Source organism: Pan troglodytes, chromosome 4, assembly GCF_028858775.2.
Source record: "Pan troglodytes isolate AG18354 chromosome 4, NHGRI_mPanTro3-v2.0_pri, whole genome shotgun sequence".
Lineage (NCBI taxonomy): Eukaryota > Metazoa > Chordata > Mammalia > Primates > Hominidae > Pan > Pan troglodytes.
In genome coordinates, this window is record NC_072402.2 from 142,079,179 (window position 1) to 142,107,161 (window position 27,983).

Sequence of the window (27,983 nt, forward strand, 5' to 3'; positions counted from 1 at the left end):
ACAGAATGGGAGAATTTGGTGTGAATGATGGAATGTGGGATGTCGAGAGTTAAAAACAACTCTGAAATCCTGGCTTAGGCAGCTGGGTAGATGGTGGTGCCACCAACCGAAATATTTGACAGACAGGAGGCAGGACTGGCTTTGAAGAGAGGATGGAGGCTCGTATGTTAAATTTCATGGTCTCCTGACTCTTGATCTTGCCCTACTTTCTCCCATGAAATAGACTGGTTGTGATTTTGATAGTGATATGATGCAAATGAAGGACCCTGCTATGAGGGGTGGTAAGCAAGATATGGGTGTCAAGTACAGTGATCCTAAGTTAATTAAATTAACTCTCTGTGCAGAAATAAAACCTTTATTTTGTCCAAAAAATTTTCCATCAATTTTCAGCTTGTGAAAATAGTATATGTTCATTATAAAAAGAATAAGAGACTAATCCAGTATTGCAGAAAATGAAGGCCATCCTGTAATCCCACTATCTAGAGATAACTACACTCGTGTGTTTGGTCTATATCCTTCCAAGCCACTTGTGATGCACACCTAGTTCCTGCGTGTCTTCTGCTGCTCATTATTTTTTACGTGATATATCATCTACAGCTCAGCATATAGGTCTGTTTATAGATCTTTGTCATTCTTTTTACTAGATGAGAGAAATCTTGTATAAATATCCTCAGGAAAAATATTCCAGATGTGAAGTTACTGGCATAGGCATTTACAAATGGCAAATCACATCTTCCTCTTTGATTGATATTTAATAATTGGTAAGATGAGGTTAGTTAGCCCATGTGATTACATTGCTAATTGGAAGAATATATGTTTTCATTTCCTATGGCTTCTGTAGCAAATGAACCACAGGCGTCATGGCTTAAAACAGCACAAATGTATTATCTTACAGTTCTGAAGATCTTTGGCTCCTAGCTGCATCACTGCAGTTTCTGTTTCAATCACCACATCAAGTTCTCCCTTATATGAACCTCTTGCCTCTATGTACAGACCATTATGATTATATTGACAGCCCATCTGGATAATCCAGGAGAATATCCCATTTCAAGTCCTTACTTTGTTTGCAGTGCCTCTTTTGCTATGTAAGGCAACATATCCACAGGTTTTCTGTGTTAGAATTTGGACGTCTTTGTGGGGGCCATTATTCGGCCTATCACCTGACAAATATTTCAAAAATAAAATGCCAAATTTTCAGTAAAAAATATTAATATTAGAAGCACAATCTAAACTGGAACCTGTACCATCCTATTGCTTTGAAAGAGATGACAAGGAATGATGTTTGATGCATTCTTCTAGGTACTCTGGGATGAAGTAGAGATGATGAGATAACCTCGGTCTCTGAAGACATTTAGATCTAGCATTACTAGGGGAAGGAGAGAGTGAGGTTGGATAGCAAGGTTTATATTTGAAATGACAGAAAGATTCACGAGGTGACATAGTATCATCTGCTAAATGTTGTGATGCAGGCTAAATGGGAGGTAGCAGGTGAAAGAATTCAGGTTTCTTTAGAAAGCTAACTTTTTTGATAGAGTGAGATCTCACTCAAACTTTTAGTTTGTCATGATTACTAATAGAGGTAGTGTTTTCCTGTCCCTAGTAGAAAGGAAAGCAGAGCAGTACTGGACAATAACCTCTTTGACTTTTATTTCTTTCAATACTCTGTGGCCAATCTTGTGGCCTTTTGCATACTCCTAAGAAATGAAAATGGCTACTTTTTTTTTTTCCTGATAAAGTACTACTAAGCTAACATGCATGATATGCCTGTAGCTCTCATTACCACAACATCTTTTCTCTGCTGTGTTTTTCACTGAAGTTTAGAACTACAGGTTTGTTTCAGTTCCATTTTCTTAGCTTCTACTCAGCAAAAAGTAGCATATGACTTCTCCTTCCCAGGGATTTTCACTTTGGGACTGCTGTTGTCTCCGGGTCCACACTGCCTTTTACATTGTTCCCCAGCAATTATGCATTTATTGCAACATCTCTTAGGTCAGTTGTGTGGCTAACTCTAATGCTAGTTAATTCTTGGCCAAGGGATTGACCACATACAGGTGAACGAGCCATGGTCTGCATAGGGAAGGCCTTCATTCTGAATCTCAAGGTTTATTGCTTTCCAGGACATGGTCTTCTGTGCTCAGCTCTTTGAGAAGAGGCATATTATGAAGAGATACTACCATAACCTTTTACTAGCAAACTGGTTGGAATAGCTCATGCTCTCTGGCAAGTGTCTTACCTTCTTGATGTCTACACCAATCTGCTAGTAGTCTCTCCCAAAATATATTTCCTTTTTTCTATTATAATAGAATTTCAGTTGAACAACTGGAGCCTATAATCATACATATCTCTGCAGATAAGTGTGAATATGTGATCTAGTTCTCATCTATGAAATATAAAAACATGAGAAAAAGTCATGTCCCTGAAAGGAAAATGCTTGACCTGGAATTCCTGTGTTTCTCCCCTCCTGTGATCTGGGACATGGGTATGATAATGCCATACTGACCCTGCAGAAGAGGACAGTATTCCAGGTGATGCTGGAAATACCAGATGGGTGGAACCTGAGTACTTGAAAGGTTCATGGAGTAGAACTGCCCCTGCTGTTGTATGAGAGAAAATTCTTTCTCATTTCAGCAACTATATTTATGTGTCTTTTTGTTCCAGAGGGCTTTGCCTTGGTGTTCCCATTTGAAAATGGAGAGGTGAGAAACCAAGATGTGCTTCCTAGGACCAATATTCTAGGACCGTCACATCAAACTCCTTCCCTTCCTTCCCTGCCTCCCTTCCTTCCTTCCTTCCTTTCTTTTTTGTCTCGCTCTGTTGCCCAGGCTGGAGTGCAGTGGTGTGATCTCAGCTCACTGCAACCTCCGCCTCCTGGGTTCAAGTGATTCTCCTGCCTCAGCCTCCTGAGGCAGGAGAATTCCTAGCTTGAATTACAGGCACGAGCCGCTAAATCTGGCTGATTTTTTGTACTTTTAGTAGAGACAGGGTTTCACCATGTTGACTAGGCTGGTCTTGAACTCCTGAGCTCAAGTGATTGGTCCGCCTCGACCTCCCAAAGTGCAAACTTTTTTTTCTTAATAAAATCTTCCTCATTCAGAGTCATGTCTACCTTTTTTTCCATTTTCTTATTATACATCCTTTTTCCTTCTGTTGTGATATCTGGGTCTCAATACTTTTCTTTTCATTTATGATTTAGTTTCCTGCTGGTTGATAATTAACTCATTATAGATATATGTCCAAGGGTATTCATTGTATACTTTATTTATGAAAGGTATAGTCTTTATCAAAAAGAAATATACTGAATAATGTGTAATAATATGGACAAAATGTTACAATCTCGGTAGTTGGTCTAATAATTCCTTTGTAGAGAGAGATAGACTTTGCTGAGAAAATGATTTGATAAGACCTCCACTGGAGAGAAATGAGTTTCTGGATTCCAGGTATGAGTCTGGACCCAGGTTTCACACAAAAATTGGAGGCTACTCTGTGTCATAAAATAATTTGATGATGGAGGAGAGAATTTTGGTTCAAATAAGGGAAAGGACGGGGTGAGAAAAATTAAAGACTGATTTACAGAGCAGCCAGAGATTCTTGAGAGAAGCATCATATGTCATATTTTTCCAAGTGAAATGCAATATATAGTAGGATATGAATCCTGTGAGTCCTAGATTTCCAGTTAGAAAAAAGGATCCAACAATATTCTTGGACTGTTTGGCTTTCTAATGGAAACTGATTAAAGGGCTTTGTCGTGTTTTAAGGATGGTAGGATATTGAAAATTATAAACTGGGAATCAATCTTATTGGCTGCGATCACTAACACTGTAAAGATGAGAACTGGTGAATGCTCTGGCATGACTGCAGTGCCACACCCCTTGTGCCATTCATAATTGAGCAGTCTTTCTGTTGGCCATTCAAGATTACAGAAGAAACCCAGCAGACTATTCCTTATTGCAGGCTTGGGTGTACATATCTACGCATTCAGATTTGGGATAACACTGGATGAGGAGGTGGTGTTTTAGGGATTGTTTCTCTATTTTATCAAACTCATTTCCTACCCCATTTCCTCCAACAGGTCTGCAATTATAGCTCTCCAATGCTGGCCATCCCTCATGGAGCCCTTCTCTCTTCAAGGAGAAACATCCCCTATTGGACTGTCTCTCTTTTTACTTTCTCTTGGGGTTCCTTGATCATCTTAACTATAACATTTTCAAATACATATTAATAGAGGTCCTGGATACAGCATACACGAGTCAAGTGGCTGGATATCAGGCTATAAGGAATGGAGTGGACAGTGGCAAACTGGTAAATTTATATCCTGGCTCAAGGGCAGCTGAGACTCAGCTCTAGCTAATTGCTGCCAGACATGAAAGTTGGCTAGAGTAGCCAGATCTGATATTCAACAGAACACACAAATTAGGAACTGCATGTGACACTTATTAATTTTATTACATTATACAATTAAAGAAAATGCCTCTCTGGGGCCAGAGTCAGTCCACAGACCAGCAGTTTATGACCCTTTGTTTAACCCTCTCTTCTCCAAACTTACCCAATCTGCTACATACATTAAAAACTCTGGGTTGAAGAGGGGAGAAGAGAAGCCCTCCCTAAATTTAAGCTTCTGAGAAGATTATTTAAAAATCCATCAGCCCTTTCATAGTGCCAAGAATGACATCCTGCTGACAAGTCTTCTGCAGGCTGTTGTGCTAAATGTGTCATTTCAGGTTCACTAAGTTCTCAGACCCAGGAATGACTAGGGACATGGAAAAGGGAGCAGTGATAATCAAACTCTCCATCCCTCCACATCTGGTAAACCTCCCTTTCCACAATGCCATGATTTTGTGCAATTAGGTAGGTAATTATCTGTTGTATCTCTTTTTCAATCTTGTATACTTTGTTTTCCTGTAACTTCCTTCCATTCCAAGTAAGGGAAAGCATGAATGTATGTGTTGTGTGTGTCCTTGTCCTTTCATATACATAGATATCATAACTTGAAATTGGTCAGAAGGGGACGTTAATTATAAGAAAACAAAGGAACTTAAACACTTAGCAGATATTCAGATTTCCATGCATGGTTTGGGATTTTAAGGAGGTTTTCCTGAATTTCAAAGAACACAGCCTTCCCTCCTTCTGTGCTCTCACTCTTTTTCCCCAGGGAAAGGAAGACTACTAGCCTGGAGGTTGGGGTAGGAAGGTATATTTAGAATTGCAGGAAAAATCTGTAGTGAAAAGTAATAGAAGAACTTACAGCTATGAAATTCCAGACACAGAGATGAAATTAGACTAATATGTATATGAATAAGGTGGTGTATATTGCCAGATAATATACCAAATGTAGTTTCTTGCTTTGTCAGGTCATTGATAAGTAGTTTACAGGATTTGAATCAATACTATTTTTTATTTCTTCTAAAGATGCTAGATCATATTCTCTTACTCTACTGAAATGTCGTATCTAGCTAGTTGAAGAGTGGTTTTCATTTGTATAATAAAATTGTGGAAATAATTACTTAGTTTCAGATGTGTGCAATATGTTAAGGCCAATATGCAGGGCTACTTCTTTTTTGAACAGTTTTGGAATCCAACTTTATTAAGTATGTCATTTCTATGCCTTTGTTACATTCTTGTGTAATTTAAATAAGATGTTTAAAGTGCATTAAAATCATCTCACATGTGTCATCATTCATTAGATTAGCCCTGGTCAAGACAACAGAATAGACTTGTGTTTTTAAATTATTCAAGTAAACAGCTAATGTACCAGGCATGGATTGAGCTGAACCAACGTATTATTTGGCCTCTTCTCTCTGCTTCACTGCATATAGACAGATGGTTGTTTTGTCTTAAATGACTTTTTACAATGCATTAATCTTATGCTAACATTCGTCATAGGAGAAAATGCAAGCATTCATGAAATGGGATTTGGCGATATTAATTGTGGCCTTTCTCTTAGATGCCTTGGCTTCAGAATGAATATTCATTTACAACTCATGGAGAAAGGGATACATCCTGGAATACTGACGTTTGGCAATTGTCAGATGAACTTTCTGCTTTCAGTATATTTTGTGCTCAAAAGTAGATTCTTTTTATTATGAAATGTTTGAGGCAGGTATATGCCTTTTACGACTACCCATGTCTTCCTTCTCTCCTGCCCATTAGGTTTTCCCATTTTTATGCCTGCTCTTTGGCCTAACTCCCCACATGTTCCCATGGATGACAAGAAAGATATGAGAGGGAGTCTCTTTTCATATTTAGGCTGTGTTTACACATTGGGTTAGACTTTGGATAAAGATTGGAGGATTAGTAAATAGATATTTCACATACTAGAAGAAGAGGGGCTTACTTGAAATGGGTTTAGAATTGTAATAAGATGAATTTAGGTGTCCTATAAATAAGCTTTGTGACTATAGGGACTGTGAGAGAACAGAGTGCATTACTGATGGAGGGTTTGGGAGTTACTTTTGGAGGATATCTTTAAGAATATCATTATAATAGATTAAAGACAAGGAGTTCATTTGGGAGCTTGGGGGCATGTTCCAGTCCTAAATATGGTTGTTATTTTATTTTCAAAGGTAACATCTTCAACAAGTTTTCAGATAGGTTTCTTTGTATGGGTATGACAGAAAATATATAATTATTCACTCTTTCTTTTAAATTAAAGTTTCACAAAGATGGCCTTTGCAAACGCACCAAATAAGATCATCCATGCCTTTTTCTTTTTAGTTGGCATTTGATGTTGAGAATTTTAGCTAGGCTGAGTCAGAAGTTATTGTTTCAAATATTTATCACTGACTTGAGAAACATATTTATAAAAGTTATATTCAAATAAAGCAAAATGTAAATAAAAGAATAAACCAAACATCCATGTATTTCCAACACTTACATGTATTGTATTGTAAATGTAGTCTATATTTTTAATTTTTTTCATTTTCCTTACATACATACTCTGGTATAGACGGCAATATGCTGGTTTTATACATATATGCAGTTGCAAGTGTGGTTTCCTCTGCCGAGATTCTATACCTAAAAAATATTCTACACTTATGGTTCTATACCTAGAAAACCCCATAGTCTCTGACCAAAGGGTCCTATAAATGATAAATAACTTTGGTAAAGTTTCAGGCTACAAAATAAATATACAAAAATCAGTTACATTTCTTTACACCAATAATGTCCAAGCTGAGAGTAAAATCAAGAGTACAATCCCATTCACAACAGCCACAAAAAGAATAAAATACCTAGGAATACAGCTTACCAAGGAGGTAAATGATATTTACAATGAGAGTTACAAAACACCACTGAAAAAAACCAGAGACAGCACACACAAATGGAAAAACATTCCATGCTCATGGATAAGAAGAATCAATATTTTTAAAATGGCTACACTGCTCAAAGTAATTTACAGATTCAATGCTATTTATATCAAACTATGAATATGAATGCCATTTTTTACAGAATTAGAGAAGACTATTTTGAAATTCACATGGAACTGAAAAGGAGCCTAACTAGCCATAGCAATTCTAAGTAAAAAGAACAAAGCCAGATGCATCACACTACTCAACTTCAAACTACATTATGAGGCTCCAGTTACCAAAACAGCATGGTACTGGTACAAAACCAGACACATAGATCAATGGAACAGGTTACAGAACAACTATATGATCTTCAACAAAGTCAACAACAACAAGCAATGGGGGAAAGACTCCCTATTCAATAAATGATGCTGGGATAACTGACTAGCCATATGCAGAAGATCGAAACTGGACTACTTCCTTGCACCATATAAAAATCAACTCAAAATGGATTAAAGACTTAAATGAAAACCTAAAACTACAAAAACCCCAGAAGAAAACTTAGGAAATACCATTCTAGACATAGGCCTTGGCAAAGATTTCATGACAAAGTCTCCACAAACAATTGTAACAGAAACAAAAATAGACAAGTGAGACCCCAGAGTTTCTGCACAGCAAAAGAAACTATCAACAGAGTAAACAGACAACCTATAGAATGGGATAAGACATTTGCAAACTATGCATCTGATAAAGGTCTAATATCCTGAATCTATAAGAAACTTAAACAAATTAACAAGGAAAAAACAAGCAACCCCATTAAAAAATGAGCAAAGGACATGAACAGATACTTTTCAAAAGAAGACATACAAGCATATGAAAAAAAAGTTCAACATCAGTAACCATCAGAGAAATGCAAATCAAAATCACAATGAGATACCGTCTCACACCATTCAGAATGACTATTATTAAAAAGTCAAAAAATAACAGATATTGGCAAGGTTGTGGAGAAAAGAGAACATTTATACACTGCTGGTGGGAATGTAAATTAGTTCAGCCACTGCAGAAAGCAGTGTATTAGGCTGTTCTTGGATTGCTATAAGGAAATACCTGAGACTGGGCAATATTTAAAGAAAAGAGGTTTTTGGCTCAAGGCTCTGCAGGCTTGGAAGCATAGGGCTGGCATCTGCTTGGCTTCTAGGGAGGCCTCAGGAAGTTTACAATCATGATGGAAGGCAAAGCGGGAGTAGGCATGTCACATGGCAAAAGCAGAAGCAAGTGAGAAAGAGTGGAGGGGGGAGGTGCCACACACTTTTGAACCACCAGATCTCGTGTGAACTCAGAGCAGGAGCTCACTTATCACCAATGGGATGGCCCAAGCCATTCATAAGAGATCCATCCCCATGATTCAAACACCTCTCACCAGGCCCCACCTCCAGCATTGGAAATGACTATTCAACATGAGATTTGGGTAAGGACATATGTTCAAACCATCTCAAGAAGTTTGGAGATTTATCAAAGAATCTAAAAGATAACTACCATTTGACCCAGCAATTCCATTATTGGGTACATACCTAAAGGAATATAAATAATTCTTCTAAGAAGGCACATGCACCCATATGTTCACTGCAGCACTATTTACAATAGCAAAGATATGGAATCAACCTAGGTTCCCATCAACAGTGGACTGGATGAAAGAAGATGTTTATATACATACATACATACATATGATGGAATACTGTGCAGCCCTAAAAATTGAAATCATGCCTTTTGCAGCAACATGGATGTAGCTGAGGCCATTATGCTAAGTAAATTAATATAGGAACAGAAAATCAAATACTACATATTCTCACTTATACGTGGGAGTTAAACACTGAGTACACATGGAACCAAAGATCGGAATAATAGACATAGGTTCTTACTTGAAGGATGAGCATGTGGGAGGAGGGTGAAGGTACTCTTTAGTCACTTCCTGGGTGACTAAATCATTTGTACACAAAACCCCAGCAATACGCAATTTACTCAGGTAATAAACCTGCACATGCACCCCTGAACCTAAAATAAAACTTGAAAAAAGATTTTAAAATATAAGAATAAAAAGAAATATGCTCAGAGATCAGCACCTCCAGGAAGGCTCCCTGGATTCTATGACCCTCGCCTCTGACACCATACTTAGGATCCTCTTATTGAGCTCACTATAGTTAGTTGTTCCATACTCAGTATTGAATGAATGAATATGGAATAGAAACATCACCTTTCTCCCATATTATATGATAAACTACAAGAAAACTGGAAATTTGTTTTATTCATATCCACATACCTAGCCACTAGCACCATGCCTGACATGTAGTAGATGCTCAATAGCCAAGTAGTGAATGAATGACCATTTGTCCTTGAGGAGGTGAAGTTTTTATTTAAAGCATCTCTGGATCCACTGCGAGGCTCTGGATGTTCATCTCTTTTACTTCAGAATTTACTTAAGCTCTTATTTGGAGGTGCATTGAGTTATTCATTCTTCCTGGATCAAGAAAACAAGACCATGGCAGTAAAGTCACCACTAAATTCTCATATTGCTTTGCCCAACTTGTGCATTTTTCACATGCTATTCCAAACATTGTTTCCTTTCTATTCAAAGCACCCACAATCCTCTGGTAGGGAGCTTCACGTTGGTTTTCCTAATCTGCTCTGACAAAATAGTTTTGGCACTTAACTTCTACTCATTTCTTTCCTTACTGTTACCTCTGCAGAGAAGCAGAAACCTGCAAATTCACTGTCTGCAGATAAATGAGGCCATTTCACCTTCCCTGGTACCTCACAGGTAAGTTTGAAAAGAGCAGAAGACGCATAGTTGAAGGGGACCTAGGGACTCTCTTAAATGATAAATGACGATTTAGAAAATTGCCCACCTTAGCTGTAAACTGTACTTACTGGGCAAGTTGAGGAATTAAACTGTCATCTTTCATCCTGTAGAGCTGACATTTCTCTGCGTCAGAGCTGCCATTTTGACCTTTCTTTTCACATTTTGTTGAGTTATTCACTCCCTGGCTCAGCTTTTTTGATTTGAAATATTCAGATCTACCTTTTTCATAGGATGGATCTCTTGTTTTCTCCCTAGTCTTTTCTCATGCCACTGAACTGCATCATATGTTAATAAGCTTTTTACTGTGCTAAATTGCTTTGTTTCTGTAGCTGATTTGAAGGCAAAAAGGCCCTAGAGGGTGAAGGAAAAAAAAAAAAAAGAAACATTCTAAAGTAATTAGAATGATTACAGCAGCTGAAAACATTGCTTTCCTAAAACTGCAATATTTTCTCAGGAGATTTTTTTTTTCTTTTACAAAAGCCCATGAGGTACTAGGATTAGTGTTTGCAAAGCAAATGGTGGCTGGTAGTTTTTCATTATAGAGCCGAATGAGAGTCATACATTGGAAATTTTAAAATGCATTATCATGACCAGCCATAGGCTTATCTTGTTCATCCTTTATTTGGTTTCAGTTATGTCCTTTGCCTTCATGACCATCTGAGCCTGAGGCTTAGCAGGCATTTCTGATGGGTTTGAAACACTTGGTTAAAAACCAATATTATAAAAAATACGTAAGAATCTATTCATTAAAAATGGTGAGTTGTAGACATCTTTTTGATCAGAAAAACTACAACAGTAAATGTGGCAGCTATGAATTAACACTTACAAATAGATGATTTCCCCCAGTGAAATATTAGTCTTTGTGTAATGGAATAAATAGCAGTTTTTTTCCTGAGGAAAAGCTGAACTTAATTTTCAAGATGAGTGGGAGTCATTGAAATGGGAGAGGATTTAAGATGGTGAGTTGATATATTTTATGCTCTTCTCTCATGCAGATCAGGTAGCAAGTGATGGAGCATTTCTACGTGTATCCAAACCTTTGCAAAATGGGTTACCATCATTTCCTTGTAATGGATAGACAAAGTCCAGGCACTTCTTTGGCACCCTTATAGCTTTGAAAAGCTGGTAAGGGGATAGAACTGGAGGCTACGGAAGAAGTGGGAAAGGAGCTTGGTCATTCTGTGTTTTAAATCCTTTCTCTGTTGTCTTCATCAGACATCTGACCAAAACGACAGCACTGTTGGCATTGCTGCTGAAATATACTAATACCTTACAATGAAGTTTTCAAAATAAATACATTTTTTCTAAGTAACTTTAACATAAAATTTTATTTATTTTTTCATTATAGAGAAATAAAATTTTATTTATTATAACATTGTTTTATTACATCTTCCAAAGTACATTACCTATTTTGCTACCATTTTAAAACAAAATATAGTAAACATAATTTAACCTCTTTCTGATGACTCAAGATAAATTTTACAAATATTCTATTGTTCCGTATTCATCATTAATGTTTGCACTATTATTTCTTTAATGTAGAGACCAAATGCTACAAAACAAATGAACTGTTGTGGTAATATTGGTCCATTTTTAGGGTCTTATTTCTGGCTTCTAGCTTTTGTTTCATAATGATGGTCACTTGGCTATTCTTTAAAGTTTTAGGATGGATAAGTAGGTAATTAAGAGTATAAAATAGCATGTAAGGAAGAGTCAATATAATCTGTAGGATGACCCCTTCCATGTAATGAAGTGCATACATTTTGTGATATTTATTTTGGATGTTTAGAAGCTCGTTCCCTTTTGGACTCACTGTTGGAAGTCTGACATTCAAATAAGTGGGACATTATGGCCTGTATTTTGGCTAAAGGGGATAATGTCTGCAGCTGGAATAAACAATCAGCAAAGTCATAAATCATAATTTCCTTCACACTTCATTGTAAGATAATAATATATGAGCGAAAACTATTTTCCTCTATTATAGCTGTCACTAAAGGAAAATTTCCGTTCAGGCTATAACCTCTCAATAAAATATAAGGCACAAAAATTCAGAAAAATATATTTTTGTTTACTCGTAGATGCTGATGACTTCAGTGAAGATAGCATTGTTGCATAATGTCCACAAATCATTGATAATAAAAATATAACCAAGAACATGACATATGCATTTGTTACTTGTATTTTTATATTTAATTTTAAATAGTCTTCAGTAACATGCTTGGGGCCAAGCCATGGGGATTTATTTTTCATGTCCTTCACATCCACTTCTACTTCTTCTGAGTGGTTTCTTCATTGACAGTGGGTGGAAGGGACCAAATATGGACCATATTTCTTTTTCACGTGAAATATTTTCCCCCAGATGTTGCTTCATTGTCACTCCATTACTATAGGACAATTTTCTTTGCTTCCCCTTCTCACAATAGAAAATATGGCCACTATAAGCTTTCAAGTTCATGTATTACTTGTCCAGCCATCTGGAAAGACTGAGTCAACTCTTGGTTCCAATCCCAAATTTGCAAAAATGTATATGTCTGCCTCTGGACCAATAAACTGCTTTGTAAGTAGGGCTCATGCTGCACAGATATGTTGGTCCGATTCAAATCATTTAAGAGTATGTGTGTCTTGTGGGGAGGAGGGGTGGTCCCTTAAAAAAAGAAGTGGTTCCTTACCACTTCCTTTTTGGCCTAACAGGACCTAATATTAACATCTATTTTTAAAAGGCATGAAGATTGTCTTTTAAAAGTTTCACATGCCATCTACTCTTCATTAAGAATATTCATGGTAGAGAGTGAGGCTGAGCTATCTAGTAATCATTGCTTGGGATTTAAAATATTGTTCTTATGTTTTTCATGTAAGCTTGTTGCCACTCAGAGATATTATTTCCAGAAATGTGTAAAGACAGGATATGATAAAACAGACACGTGTATTAGATTGGCAGAAAAACTAAGTTAAGAGCAAGGCAAATAATCTTTAATCTCTTCTTTTCTACAGAGCTCAATAACTATTGACTTTCCCTCTCAGTTGATTGGAAAGGGCCCTCTGTTGTGAACTGAGTGTAGCTAGGGTGTGTACTTCATGCCTTCCGAATGGCAGCTCCATCACTAAAGCATCCCAGTTGCACAGTAACCAATTCCAGGGAACCCCAAATACTTTCATAAAGTTAGTAGCAAGAGGAGTTTCTTGAGATTTCTAGGCATTGTCAAAATACTGATGATTGGTCATTTAAGACTGGTATATTTTTTAGGTAGTTATTGACCATTCTATGGGTAGTACTGTGGATAGTACTGTGGTACTATGGTCACATTTGTTCTCTCTTTCTCTTTCTTTCATTTGTACAGTTCCTACTTTAGACTCTGTACATGCTCATGACTGTGCAGTCCATTGTAAATACTCAATACATATTTACTAAGTGAACAAATATGTGTGTCTGCAATGACAGGGAACACATTTCCATCTTTTTATATTCCCTGAATTTCTTAGCTTAATGCACTGCTTATAAGAGATGCTTAGTTAATGCATGTAGATGAAGAAAAAAAGAATGAAAATTGGCACATTCCAAAGTGCTTTGATGGTTTATTTGGTAAAACAAAAACAAAAACAAACAAAACAAAAAAAACAGCCATTCCTCAAAGACTCAGAACTAACAATAACAACTCAGGCTCCATCAGTCTGAATGAGCTAATGCACATGAGAGTACTTGGTAAGCTTTAAAGTGGTATTATTGTTGTAAAAGACAACTCCAGGCTCACCCAACTAAAATAGCTTACATCTGTAGAGCCCTTTACCAATTACAAAGCACTTTTTTTTTGAGACACAATCCCCCTCTGTTGGGGTACAGTGCAGTGGCTGGTTCATGGCTCACTGCAGCCTCAGTCTCCCAGGCTCAAGAGATCCTCCCACCCCAGCTTCCCAAGTAGCTGGGACTACAGGCATGTGCCACCTCACCAGGCTAATTTAATTTTTTTTTTTTTTTTTTTTTTTTTTTGAGAGACAGAGTCTCACTTTGTTGCCGAGGCTGCTCTTGAACTCCTGGGCTCAAGTGATCTTCTGCTTCAGACTCCCAAAATGTTGGGATTACAGGCGTGAGCCACTGTGCCCAACCCAAAGCACTTTCATGTATAGTGTCTTTATCATTTTCTCACAACCTCATGGTGGTGGTATTTTTGTTATCTCCATTTTATAGATGAAGGAGCTCCTTTTTTGAGAAAAAATAAGTCATTCAAGGTCACATATTTAATAGTGAAGTCAAAGTTCAAGCTCTCGTTTTCTGAACCTAAGCCTGAGTTCCTTCCTCCACACTAGAACTAATACCCAAGGGTAATAATTTTTCATTGTAAGGAGTAATGATGCTTCTCAACTTACTTAAAGCATAAAGAAAGAATCAGGTACTCTTTTGCTTTCCTGGAAAAGAAATCAACCACCCTCTAAGTGTTGGAGTTGTGCATAAGCCCCAGGCTAGGCAGGGAGGTCTCTATTGAGATCTGAGGGATTAGGGAACTCAGGAGTGTGAGAATTTATGTCACTTACATGAATGACTTTGTAGGTGTAGCTTTCAAAATGGGTTTCTATGCCACTTAGAAAATGGCCCAATGGGAGCTTTGCTGCCAGGTGGACACAGCTCTACTGTCCAGCCTATAAGGGGTAGGCACTTTAGCAACAACCCTATCATTGAAGAGTTTTTTAGAGCCCCTTCCCCCTTTTTAACTAATCACAAGGTCTAGTGTCAGAGCTGTTTAGTAATTTGCCTAAGGACACAACTCTAGTAAGAAGCAGAGCTAGCATTTCTACTGATTTCATTAATTTTTTCACTTTTTAAGGGTCAAAGATTATATAGAACCAATTATTTATTATTAATCGGGAAAAAAAATCCAGAGTTCAATTTTAGAGCAAGTTTTTAAATAAATGAACTTTATATTGCTTTTCTTTTATTACCAATCTTTACGTTTTCCTTTATTAATTAACTCTGAATATTGTCTTGAATGTAACACTGTTCATGAACTTTTATCTTCAATTTAAGCTTATTTGAGAGTTGGATACCATGGGATATGAATCAATCAATACAGAAGAAAAGCTACATTTTAACCCTAGAAATGTAATTTATGCAGTCTTGGCTGTCTATGCAAGCCATAAGAAGGTCTCAATTCACATTTTCAGCCTTTATGATTTGGGATAGAAAGAAGTTGTTTTTAGGCAATATGATTAAGCCCTGTTACTCTTTGTCTTAGCCATGCTGACTGGTAGCAACATGGAGAAAAATATATATTCTATATCCATTCAACGAATCAAACACCTACAATATTGAGACACACTACTCGAGACACAGAATACATCAGTGAACAAAACAAAGACTTTGTTCTCGTGAAACTCATTCTGATAGATAAATAGTTAAAATATATGTACATATATGTGTCTTAATATGTGTGTGTATATGAATATATAAGAGGTAGTAAATGCCATAAAAGTAAGTAAGGGTGATGTTATGTGGGTGTTTTATCAAGGATGGTCATAAAGGACTTCTTTGAGAGCCACAGAAATTTGGCTTCATCTGAGGGTAGGATCCTTCCCTCCTTCCCATCAGATAAGCTCCCTGTATGGTTGCCTACTTCAGCAAATGAAGTCAGTCCCAGGGTAGATGGACATCTCTGCTATGTGAGCAAGTCATTAGAAATAAATTGTTGCTGAAGGTAGAAATCATCATGTAGGGCAGGGGTCCCCAACCCCCAGGCCACGGACCAGTAGCAGTTTGTGGCCTATTAGGAACTGGGCCACACAGCAGGAGGTGAATGGCAGATTAGCAAGTGAAGTTTCATCTGTGTTTACAGCTGCTCCCCATCACTTGCACCCCTGCCTGAGCCCCACCTCCTGTCAGATCAGCAGCAACATTAGGTTCTCATGGAAGCTGGAACCCTATTGTGAACTGAGCATGCAAGGGATCTAGGTTCCATGCTCCTTATGAGAACCTGATGCCTGATGATCATCACTGTCTCCTATCAACTTCAGATGGGATTATCTAGTTGCAGAAAAGCAAGTTTAGGGCTCCCATTGATTCTACATTATGGTGAGTTGTATAATTATTTCATTATATAGTGCAATGTAATAATAATAGAAATAAGGGACACAATAAATGCAACACACTTGAATCATCCTGAAACCATCCCCACCTGGCCCAATCTGTGGAAAAATTGTCTTCCACGAAACCAGTCCCCTGTGCCAAAACAGTTGAGGGACAGCTGATGTAAGGAACGGCAAGAAGAATCATAAGAAGTATGGATAGAATGTGATGCACAAGCATGCTGATAAACATTCTCTTGGTTGTATCAAGCTGCCCTTTCTGTTGATCATAAATGTTTTAGGTTCAGAACTAATTTGACCCTTTCCCTGTTTGGGAAAAAGAAAAGTTAGTTTCTCTTTCTTCTGAAGGTCTTGGTTATCATGGGAGTAATGACCTAATTAAAATTGGATTCCAGCATGCAGACTGTCGCTGAATGTTTGCTATCTCTATGGCAGCTCTTGAGGATATTCATTACTCAATCTCATATTTCAAAAACTTCTTTTATCAAGACTAATGAGTCTTTATCATTCATCTCTAAAGTGAGTGGCTACACACATTTAATATTTTATGCAGCTCTTTTATGTGGATGTGAACAGAATTAGAGCCAATATAACCATTTAGTACCCTTTTCTATATGTGATAATTTATCATGGCTATCTGCCCAGCCAGGTAGATTTCCTTGTTTCTAGTTCACTTCTACCTAACGTGATTTTAAATCTTTTTGAAAACAAGGAGAAGTGTGCACAGGGGGCACCTTGTGGCAGGAACTGGAAATAGTGATGTGTTTGAAGGAAAGGGGAAGGCTGGAATTGGATCTCAGAAGAGAGGGAAAGATGAGAGTCTAGCTCACAACTGTTGGAAGGTTGTGGGGTTGGGGAGCTAGGGGGTCAGGCTCTTTTTACAGTTGCTGAAATTCAGTCATTAAACTGAGTTGTTCAGGAGAGGAACTCAAACTGGCTGTAAGAAGTGTTTAATTTTTTTTATCATTATTATCCTTTAAGTTCTGGGATACATGTGCAGAACATGCAGGTTTGTTGCGTAGGTATACATGTGCCATGGTGGTTTGCTGCACCCTTCAACCTGTCATCTACATTAGGTATTTGTCCTAATGCTATCCCTCCCCTTGCCCCCTACCCCCGACGGGCCCCAGTGTGTGATGTTCCCCTCCCTGTGTCCATGTGTTCTCATTGTTCAACTCCCACTTATGAGTGAGAACATGGGGTGTTCGGTTTTCTGTTTCTGTGTTAGTTTACTGAGAATGATGGTTTGCAACTTCATCCATGTTCCTGCAAAGGACATAAACTCGTTCTTTCTTTTTATGGCTGCTGAGAAGTGATTTTTTCAAAGCAAGATTGAGTTGATTAGTCACATCTAGGGCATGAATGTGATATTTGTCTTCTGTGTTCTTAATTCCTTTTTTTCCAAGGTGGTTGGTGCCTTTATGAGTACCTACAGCTCCCCGCTCCAACCAATTGCTGCTCCTTTCCCCCTCCATCCTTTCCCATGGCATTCTACTCAAACTTACGTTGTGCCCCCACTATAATCAGGTGCTTCCTGACTCCATTCCCAGCTAACTTGGCATATTGCATCATGCACAGTGTTCTGCATACAGTAGGTGTGCAAAATATATTTCTTGAATAAATGTGTTCATAGCTTAATATGTAACTCCTACCAAGCACCACAGGTATTGCAAAAGGCTTCTCAGAAATGTGTTTTGGCATGAACTAATGGTAGAGATTTCAAGGTCCTTAGAGATATGGGGAAGCGATATATTTATAAAGCTGAACCTTGATGAAGTTCTTTTGCCCGATCAATTCCTTTGGGCAGAGATTCTGAAATGAATAGTGAGACTGAAGGTCATCCTCTGCATATCTATTCAGAATCTGGCCCAGGTGTTGTATTAATAATTTTCCTTTCATTAACACTGTCCCCACATGAATACTTCCAGGGCTGACCTTCTTGAATCAAGAGACAGGATGGTTTGTGGAATGAGAAACAGATGTACAGTCAGGAGTCTCTAATTCACCTTCCAGCTTTGGCCCTTTCCAGCACTACAATATTGGGCAAGTCTCTTCATTTCTCTCAGCTTCCATTTTCTCCTTATAAAATGGTAACTCTATACCCTGACGTACCTACAATGAATTTGAAGGACCATTTGCAATAATGGATGAAAATATTCTTTGTAAACTGTGAAGTGTAAACAAAGGCATAAAGACGTGTTTAATGCTAACATTTGGATTTTCTGTTTAAATACCAGATCAGCTGCTTTCTGCTACACAAATGTTAACTGATCTGATGATCTTTATTAGACATTAATAGTGGAATTGTGTTGAATTTACTTATCTGTGTGGTTGTTGAGTGCCTACCCAATGACAAGTTGTGTGCTAAGTGCTATGTATAAATCTATAGACGGTGGCGAAAAAACCATTATTTCTTCTCTTGGTGAATTTACAGAGGAAGAAAGGTATTAGGTAAGCCTAATGACTATATAATTATAACTGTAAAATTAAACGTATGTTTTAATAGTTATATTATATTAAATGTATGTTATAATAGTTGCCATGAAGGAAACAAATGATGTGGGAGAGAGATACAGAGTTAGTGAAAACAGAAAGTCGTGAAATGAGCAGTGGTAAGCTGGCAAGCCAGGTCAGGAATCAGGAGCAATGCAGGGGGAAGAGCACATGGAAAAAGCCCCATGAATTCAGGAAACATAAAGGGGGCCAATGTGGCTATGAGTGAGGTGCGTAGTGCAAGTGCTTTGAGTGGCTCAAATAGTGAGTGGAAGGATCTGAGGGCACAGTGGTAGGCAGCAGTTACATTGTGAGCCTCATTTAAGATGCTCAATCTCATTATAAGCTAAATGCAAAGTCATTGAAGTGTATGGAAGCATGAGACCACTATGACCACTAGATTTGTGTTAAAAAGGACAAAATATTATGCTCTCTGGATGCTGTGTGACCAGATGAGAGGTGGACCTATGTGGAAACACGTAGACCAGCTAAGAGGTTATTTCAGTCATCCAGGCAAGAAATGTGGATGGCTGCAGTTGGCCTTGCTACTGTTTACCATGTATCTCTAGCGCTCCTTTTTCTGGGGCACTGTAGGATTTAATCCCTCAGCTCCTTTTAAGGGTAGGCATGAACCTTTCAAAACTGACTTTGGTCAATGAAACTGAGAGAAATAACTTGTATTACTTCTGGACAGAACATTTAAGAACAAATGAGTGATTTGCTATGTTCCCTAGCTTCTCTCTTGGTGTGCATGGAAACACATGCGCACGTGAAGCCTCCATCAACGCAAGCCCCTGAGTGGCTATGATGAACAGTTCCTCCGCTGGCCAGCATTAGATATGGCATAAGAAAGGAGTACACCTTTGTTGTGTGCTGACCACTGAAATTTTGAGGTTGTTTGTTACTGCAGAGCATAAAATTATATTAATTGATACTGTGCTCATATATAGGCATCATAATTAATTTAAAAATAAACTCCATTTTTACACATATGAGGATACTATAACAATACTATGATGAATGATAGTATAATTTTTAACCATTTATAGCCCTTTTTATAGCACTTAGCACTTCTGAATTCTGTTGGTAGAATTATAGCTCATCACTGTTGCCCCTACATCTTGATTCAGAGCAATAATCTTGTGATATTAGTTAGTGAAAGATATCAATATCCTGGTCTTTCTAGAAAGATTTTTTTTGGAACTTTTGTAATTGCTTTAGTTACTTCCTTTACTCATTATTATTTATATGTCATTCAACGAAGAGAGAGAGCTAAAAAGCTAAACATATGAGAAGTTTGAAATGTTTTAGTTTCTAACTTGTTTTTTAAAGTGGGGGTAAATCTGTGTGTTTTTCTATGTGAATATTATTAAGACGCTGGTCAGGTGACTTTCTAGCCCTGTGTCATACTACTCAACCCCTAGGCAGCAAGTATAATTTGGGGCACTCAAATATCTGTTCTTAGTTTTATGTGGTAATACAGTGTGTATATATATATAGAGAGAGTGTGAGTGTGTGTGTATGTATACATATACATATATGTACTTAAGAAAGCCAAGTCTTCTCTGCCACCTGCGTGCCTATTTCTTACCCACTTACCATGCTATAGGAGAGAGTAGGCTATATATTTAAAGCATTGGCCTATTCCCTGACAACCTGCATTCTGTAGTTTCAATGACTTGTAGGTTGCAGGAAGAATGGGAAGAGTTAATTGCCAGCTTTATTTTGTTAGGAGAGGCAGCTTTCATTTCACATTGATTTTCTGCATTCTCTGTGCCAATTTGTGACAGCTTGTTTCGCAGCTCCACATTTGTTTAAAGCTCTTTAACAGGCTGAATTTTATTATTTTTTTCATGCTGTTTTTTTCTTTTGCTTTTCCTTTTTTTCTTTCTTTTTTCTTTTTTTTTTTTTTTTGTTTAAACTTAGGAGAACATGGCTTTGCACATGGTCGGGAACCCAAATAAGCCTCTCTCTCTGGAGTTGATGATTGGCAGCTCCCCCTGTCATGCAGATGTGAAACAAGGAAAGCTAATTTTCCCATCGACTTTCTAGTTTCTATTACTATCTGTCATTTCACATTGGTACTCATTACAGCCATCTTCTTGCCAGATGGAAATCTACCTACTCACTGGGTGTCTATTTTCTGCCACTCATGGATCATGACAATGTCAGACAATATGTCAGTAAACTCTTTTCAATATACTTTTTTTTTGCATTGGATAGATTGGTGACATTTTATGAAATGCTTGATATTGATGGAAAGTACCTTCATGTCATACATTAGCAAAGTAAAGAAAAGGCCAGGAAGTCCAGGTTTCTTAAGAAAAGTTGCCTATGATATAAGAAGAGATAAGTGGTATTGGCAACACAAATGAATCATTGTGTTGCCATAGTTGTTCTCTGAAAACTGAACTGGACATGACTAATGACCCATATGAACATACAAATTAAGTATTGATATATGCCCAAGTAATATGGTTTGGCTATATCCCCACCCAAATCTCATCTTGAATTGTAATCCCCATAATCCCCACATGTCGAGAGACGGACCCAGTGAGATGTGAATGGATCATGGGGATGGGTACCCTCATGCTGTTCTTGTGATAGTGTGTGAGTCCTCACGAGATCTGACGGTTTTGTAAGAATCTGGCATTTTGCCTGCTTGCTCTTCTCTCTCCTGCCACCATGTGAAGAAGGTCTTTGCTTTCCCTTCGCCTTCTGCCATGATTGTAAGTTTCCTGAGGCCTCTCTAGCCATGCGGAACTGTGAATCAGTTAAACTTCTTTCCTTTAAAAATTACCCAGTCTTTGACCATTCTTTATAGCAGTGTGAGAATGAATTAGTACACCAACTAACACTAGACGGTCCTATTCTTGATGAGATGACAAGTTATAGCCGGAAACTAGTCTTGCTTAACCCAGTGGTTCTCAAAGCCTGGTCCTGGATCAGAAGCAGCAATATCACCTGGCAACCCGTTAGAAATGCAGATTGTTAGGCCCACCTCAGTCCAACTGAATCAGAAACTCTGAGAGTGGGGCCCAGCAATTTATATTATTTTAGAAGCCCTCCATGTGATTCTGATGCTTGCTAGAGTTTGAGACCCACTTAAGGACTAAGGCAGAAATTGGAGAATCAGTGCAATCATGGGGTGTTTTTTAATTGGGTTAATAACCCAGATAGTTGTTTCAGTTATCGATTTCTCTTTTCACAGATAAGCATGGGGAGGCGATATGTCCGTGTCTGATATACTGAATTAAACAACTTATGTAATGCAATCAAAATGCAAGTTTATTTTTGTTTTTCAAGCTTCTTATAAAATGTATCCACTGAAAAGAGGTCTTGCTGCCTTTCATGGAGAACTCCAGGGGGCCTTCTCTGGGCATTCTGCTGCAATAAAGTTCTTATGGATATATTAAGGGCAAATAGGTCTCAGCACAGTTGTTTGGTCTTCTCTGCAATCGCAGCTGGGCCAGCTGCCTGCAGGAACCTGTAGTAGTCTTCTCTATTCTTCCTTACTCACAGCCTACCTATTCAGCACTAGCAGTTCCTGCTTACAGCCATATGTTTCAGCAATTCTCTCCACAATAATCACCCTATTAGAGTTCTATTGTCCTCCCAGGTAGTCGTTTTGGGGAGAATTCAAGCAGTTCCAGGCAGGCCGTCTCTTCCCACCATGGTCCTGATCTGGACCATGGGAGGTCATCAAGCATCTTTGCCTGACAGCTGTGGTCCAGTAAACTGATGGCAGTGCAGCAGCCACTCTGCTCTGCTGCTCAGGATGTCTGTCAGCCTCTACATCAGGTGTTGGCAAGCTCTGGCCCATGGGCCGACTCTGGTCTGCTTCCTGTTTTTGTAAGTAGTTTCATTGGAACACAGTCATATCTGTTAGTTTATGTATAGTCTATGGTTACTTTTGCACTACAATGTGCAAGAGACTATATGAATTGCAAAACCTAAAATATTTATTATCTGTCTCTTTGCAGAAAAAAATTGCAAACCCTGCTCTAGATTTTGGGGGTGGATGACATAATGGGGAGGGAGAAAATGGGAAATCAGACCCATTTTCTCCCACTTTGCCTGTCAGATACCAACTGCAGGGATTTATTAGGCTCTCTAGGTGTTCTCCTTGAAGAGCACTTCTGTCCCTCCCTTACATTTAAGGAGAAGAGGCGGCCAAACGGCAGCAGCTCTATCCAGATATTTCCTTTACAAATTCTCTCATTACTTTCCAGCCCTTGACATCTTTATCCTTTTGATGTAAGTGAGGTGTCCATGTCCAAGAGGCATACCTGATCTTAGCCACCCATTTTGAAAACACAAAACTTTGTTCCATTAACCTCATTTTGCCTTAGGTCAAAGCTCAGGATTTACATTCAAGGACATTTGCGTTTATATACTTCAATAAAACTCGGAACGTATTCCTGGTCCTTGATTTGGGGGAGATGTGGGAAAACTATTGGTGGACTAAATTAAAACTTAGCTGATATTTTTCCTACTTAGATGATAATTGTGGGGCAGAGCCTCCAATTAAAGAGGTAAGCACAGAAGCTTTGTAAGATTTACACGTGACATATTCACATAATACATTTTAATCACCTCTCAAGTCCACATCAGGCCTCTGATCAAACCTAAAATGTAACATTGCAAATCAAAATACCCAAGAATTGCTCTGTTTCCTAAAACAGGCTCAAAATAAGTCCCATGCTTATCAATGCTCTAATATCTCATAGAAAAATCAGTCTGCTTTCCAGTCCCCGAGATATAAACTGACTTGTGGCATCTTCCAGTCAAGTTCCTTGTTTATTATTTATGTATTGTTTTAGCATTGCTGAATTCACTTTATTTATTATATATATATATATTTTATTATACTTTAAGTTCTAGGGTACATGTGCACAACATGCAGGTTTATTACATATGTATACATGTGCCATGTTTGTGTGCTGCACCCATTAACTCCTCATTTGCATTAGGTATATCTCCTAATGCTATCACTCCCCCCTCCCCCCACCCCACAACAGGCCCCAGTGTGTGATGTTCCCCTTCCTGTGTCCAAGTGTTCTCATTGTTCAATTCCCACCTATGAGTGAGAACATGCGGTGTTTGGTTTTTTGTCCTTCCAATAGTTTGCTGAGAATGATGGTTTCCACCTTCATCCATGTCCCTACAAAGGACATGAACTCATCCTTTTTTATGGCTGCATAGTATTCCATGGTGTATATGTGCCACATTTTCTTAATCCAGTCTATCATTGTTGGACATTTGGATTGGTTCCAAGTCTTTGCTATTGTGAGTAGTGCCGCAATAAACATACGTGTGCATATGTCTTTATAGCAGCATGATTTATAATCCTTTGGGTATATACCCAGTAATGGGATGGCTGGGTCAAATGGTATTTCTAGTTCTAGATCCCTGAGGAATTGCCACACTGTCTTCCACAGTTGTTGAACTAGTTTACAATCCCACCAACAGTGTAAAAGTGTTTCTATTTCTCCACATCCTCTCCAGCACCTGTTGTTTCCTGACTTTTTAATGATTGTCATTCTAACCTGTGTGAGATGGTATCTCATTGTGGTTTTAATTTGCATTTCTCTGATGGCCAGTGATGATGATTTAAAGTTCATATGGAACCAAAAAAGAGCCCGCATTGCCAAGTCAATCCTAAGCCAAAAGAACGAAGCTGGAGGCATCACGCTACCTGACTTCAAACTATACTACGAGGCTGAATTCACTTTAAGGAAGCAATTGTATTGTATTATCTTGGAAATGATGGAGACACAGGCTAATGGTGCATGAAAATAATTTATCTCTGATGTTAGTGAGAAGAACATGTCTCAGATTCCCCTTGAGATGATCGCAAAAAATAAAATAAAATGACTATGTTGGATAGAGCATGTCAGGTGAAGTCTTCAATTCCAGACCTTGCTCTAGCAGCTGTTTGCGTCCCCATGTAGGTAAGCTGGCTTGATGAACAAGTAGTCAAAATAGCTGAACAATGAGAGCATGGATTGATTATTTTGTGTTTTTAATACCACAACTTAATGGACTATATGGTGAAGTTCCTGCCTTGCCAGAAGTGGAAATCCCACAGCAAAACCTATTAATGATGCCTTGCTTGGCTTTTGATTTTCTAGTAGTGACTAGGTACTTTTCTAACTTATAGTTTTAAAAAAATATTCAGTAACATGTTCACTACTATTTTTCATATTTACCATTAAAATGGTGGTAACATATCAGGTAGTAAAGAGAAGAGCTGCTTGCATCTGTTATTATTATACACATATACTAACATTTTTATTAAATCCTAGTTTTTCTCAATCTTATTATGTTTATGTCCAGAATGGTTTATTTTAAGCCAACATGATTATGAGCTTATGCTAATTTACATAGTTAGAGTACAGGCAGATTGTTAAGAAAAAGTGAGAATTTTCTTTACTTCATTGCTAATTCCCCATTAAGTCCCTCCAGCATGAGCTCTAGAAATATTAGTTATCTTATATCCGCAAGTTGTTTTTAAAATTTATTCACAAGTTTTGAAGCTTGGCAACATATAAAAATGCTTCCTTCTATAAAAAAGAGTAGTTATACAAATAACCTAATATAAATACCTTTGAATATATTACACACACACACACACTCTCTCTCTCTCTCTCTCTCTCTCTCTTATATAAATGTACCCCAAAGGAAGACTCTGGTACAGACTTTCCTGTTTTTACTGTGTATTTATAATATTTTTTCTGAATATTTTTATTTCTTTAGGATTTAGAAAAGTTTTGCAATGTAAACACCACTGTGCTTTTTGTTGTTATATTTTGGTACTTCCTTGCATTTACATCTTATATACCATGACTTTTAACACCTTTGCTGCAAGGTTAAATATGGGATTCTCAGTTGGTTCCTGTGAATTAAAATCTCCAAGGGAAATCTCTAAGTACCAGAGTGAAATGGCAGCATGTTTGCTAATACAGAGGAGCAATACACTCATTTGTATTCTCTTAAAGCTAGTGTTGACTGAACTCCTACTATCTATGAAGTATGACTCTTGGTACTAGAAGGAATCTGAAGATTAAAGCAAAACGGTAGTTGTGCATATTGAACTTTAGGAACATACGTGGCACAGATGTATTATCTTATACAGGTTACCTAGCATAAGATAATTCACATAAAATTTTGTTTTTCTCCCAAGTTATCTAAGTCACTGCTATCTCCTCTATTCCCTGAGTATAAGCAGCCTACCATTAACTAATGTTTTTTTTTTCTTTCAATATTTTTTGTGTGTAGAATCTAGGGTTAGTGCAAAACCAGAACATTAATTTAAAAAAATAGACAGTGATTAGGCTTCTTTCAGCTTTGTAATTTGTTGTTACTGCTTATTTAGAAATAGAATCAGTTTCCCATTAGCAAAGTGGTTGTGTTTTACTTTTTTTTTGGCCGCCATATGAATTACAAGTACATTTTTGAATTGCAACCATTTGATTAGTAATGAAAATATACCCTTTCCTCATTCTAAAAATCTGATTAAAATGTTAAAATATATTTCATTGATAGCTAGTCTAGTCCATGAAATACATTCATTGTAATCTTCACTAGTCTCATTGATACACCAGATGAACAAACAATTTTACACATAAAAATAAGTTGCTCATGAATATAGCAAAAATTATTATGATATTCTTACACTCATCTCATTTTCTCATCCTCTGCCCTTCTAGAACCAAAGCAGTTCTGCCTGTTTGAATTTTCTAGAGCTTGATGTGAGCAAAGATCTAAGATTGATTCTATCTCTGATAGCAGAGAAGGGAATTAAGGAATTTCCAGTGCTAGAACTTCTTTTTTTGAGAATATAAAATTTGAATTTAAATCCTCAATTGTTTCAGAATTTTCTTTAAGTTATGCTCCTATTTTCCCATTTCAAAGGCTACAGCCACAAAGTAGACATGATGGTGGTCTCAGCATCTCTTTACTTTCAATAGTTTTACTTCCTAAATATATTGATTATTTTTGCATGATACAAATTAATCCTAGGTTTATAATAAAAGAAATTTCTTTCATCTCTGTTTCAGACAGGGGAAGGTAGTTTGGCTTAACCAGGATACAGTTCTTGTGGGGATAGGTGCCTGCTGGACAGAGGAAGTACCTTGCAGGGAAGAAGGGAGAGCAATGAGGAGGCTTCCCTAAGAAATGCCCACATACATTTGACTCTTGACCCTCGTAGGTATGATATCTCTACCAGTTTGGAACAAGGGAGGAATCCAGAGCCTGAGAGGGAGGAAGGAGATGGTTAGCTATCTCTCTGGAAGCCAATCAGGCAGAGTTCCAAAACATAAAACTTGCATCAGAATCTCTTGCCCAGAGCACAGCTGCAGGGACCCTCACACCAGATGAACCCTCATGCAACACATCAACATTTATTTAGTGTTATTATTGGTCATAGTGTTTCAGGGAAATAGGGGTGCGGAATATGAGTAGCAGTAGATTATAACATGATATAGAACATTTCATGTGGAAGGGACCTTAGAAATTACTCCTTCAACACCATCTATGTGCCAGGCACTGTTTTACATGCTGAGAATTCAATGATGACTGAAGCAGATAAGGTCTCTACCTACATAGATCTTACAGTCTGATAGGAGGCAAGCAATACCTAAATAAATATCAAGAAAATATTATATTTATAAATGCAATGAAGCAAACAAAATGAGAATAGATGATAAGAACTGGTTGGCAAATTCAGATTGGGCAATCAGAAAAGACCTCTTTAAGGAGGAGGTATTTGAGCTGAGACTTGGTGGGGAAGAAGTCAGTGATGTGAAAAGCTGAAGGAAGAGCATTTCCAGGCAGAGGAAACAATAAGTGCAAAGGCCAGGAGCTATGCAAAAGCTTTACATATTGGGGAACAGAGAAAAGGCCAGGGCAATTGGGGCAAAATCAGTAGCAGGCCAAAGTTTGGAAAGGTAGGCAGGGACATATCATGAGACCTTGAAGACAAGGTAAGGATCAAGTGTGAATCTCTTCTTATGAAGAAGCTGAAGCTCAAAGAGGCAAACTGCCTTGAACAGAGTGGTGAGTGCCAGCTCTGATAACGTGTGCTGACCTATACATCACATTCACATTCCTGCCAAGGATGGGATATGTTGATTTTAATTTAATTACAATTAATTAATTAATTAAATTACAGCACCAATCATATGAAATTTTTAACAAAGAATTGACAGCAATGGATAACTATTGATAACTAAAAGAAGTGAGACCACTCTTAGGAGTACAGGTGATACTGGAAA

General features: G+C 37.8%; 1 protein-coding gene and 1 long non-coding RNA gene across 4 annotated transcripts in view; both read left to right on the top strand.

Moving 5' to 3' along the window:
- LOC134810113 (uncharacterized) overlaps nucleotides 1–12,296 on the top strand; it is a 32,774-nt gene extending 20,478 nt beyond the window's left edge. Inside the window, exons 2-3 of the long non-coding RNA XR_010157353.1 lie at nucleotides 10,025–10,095; nucleotides 12,216–12,296. This is a non-coding gene — a long non-coding RNA (uncharacterized LOC134810113). The remainder of the gene's footprint in view (nucleotides 1–10,024; nucleotides 10,096–12,215) is intronic.
- Nucleotides 1–27,983, top strand: part of KCTD16 (potassium channel tetramerization domain containing 16) — a 307,662-nt gene that overhangs the window by 201,793 nt on the left and 77,886 nt on the right. The window lies entirely within an intron of this gene.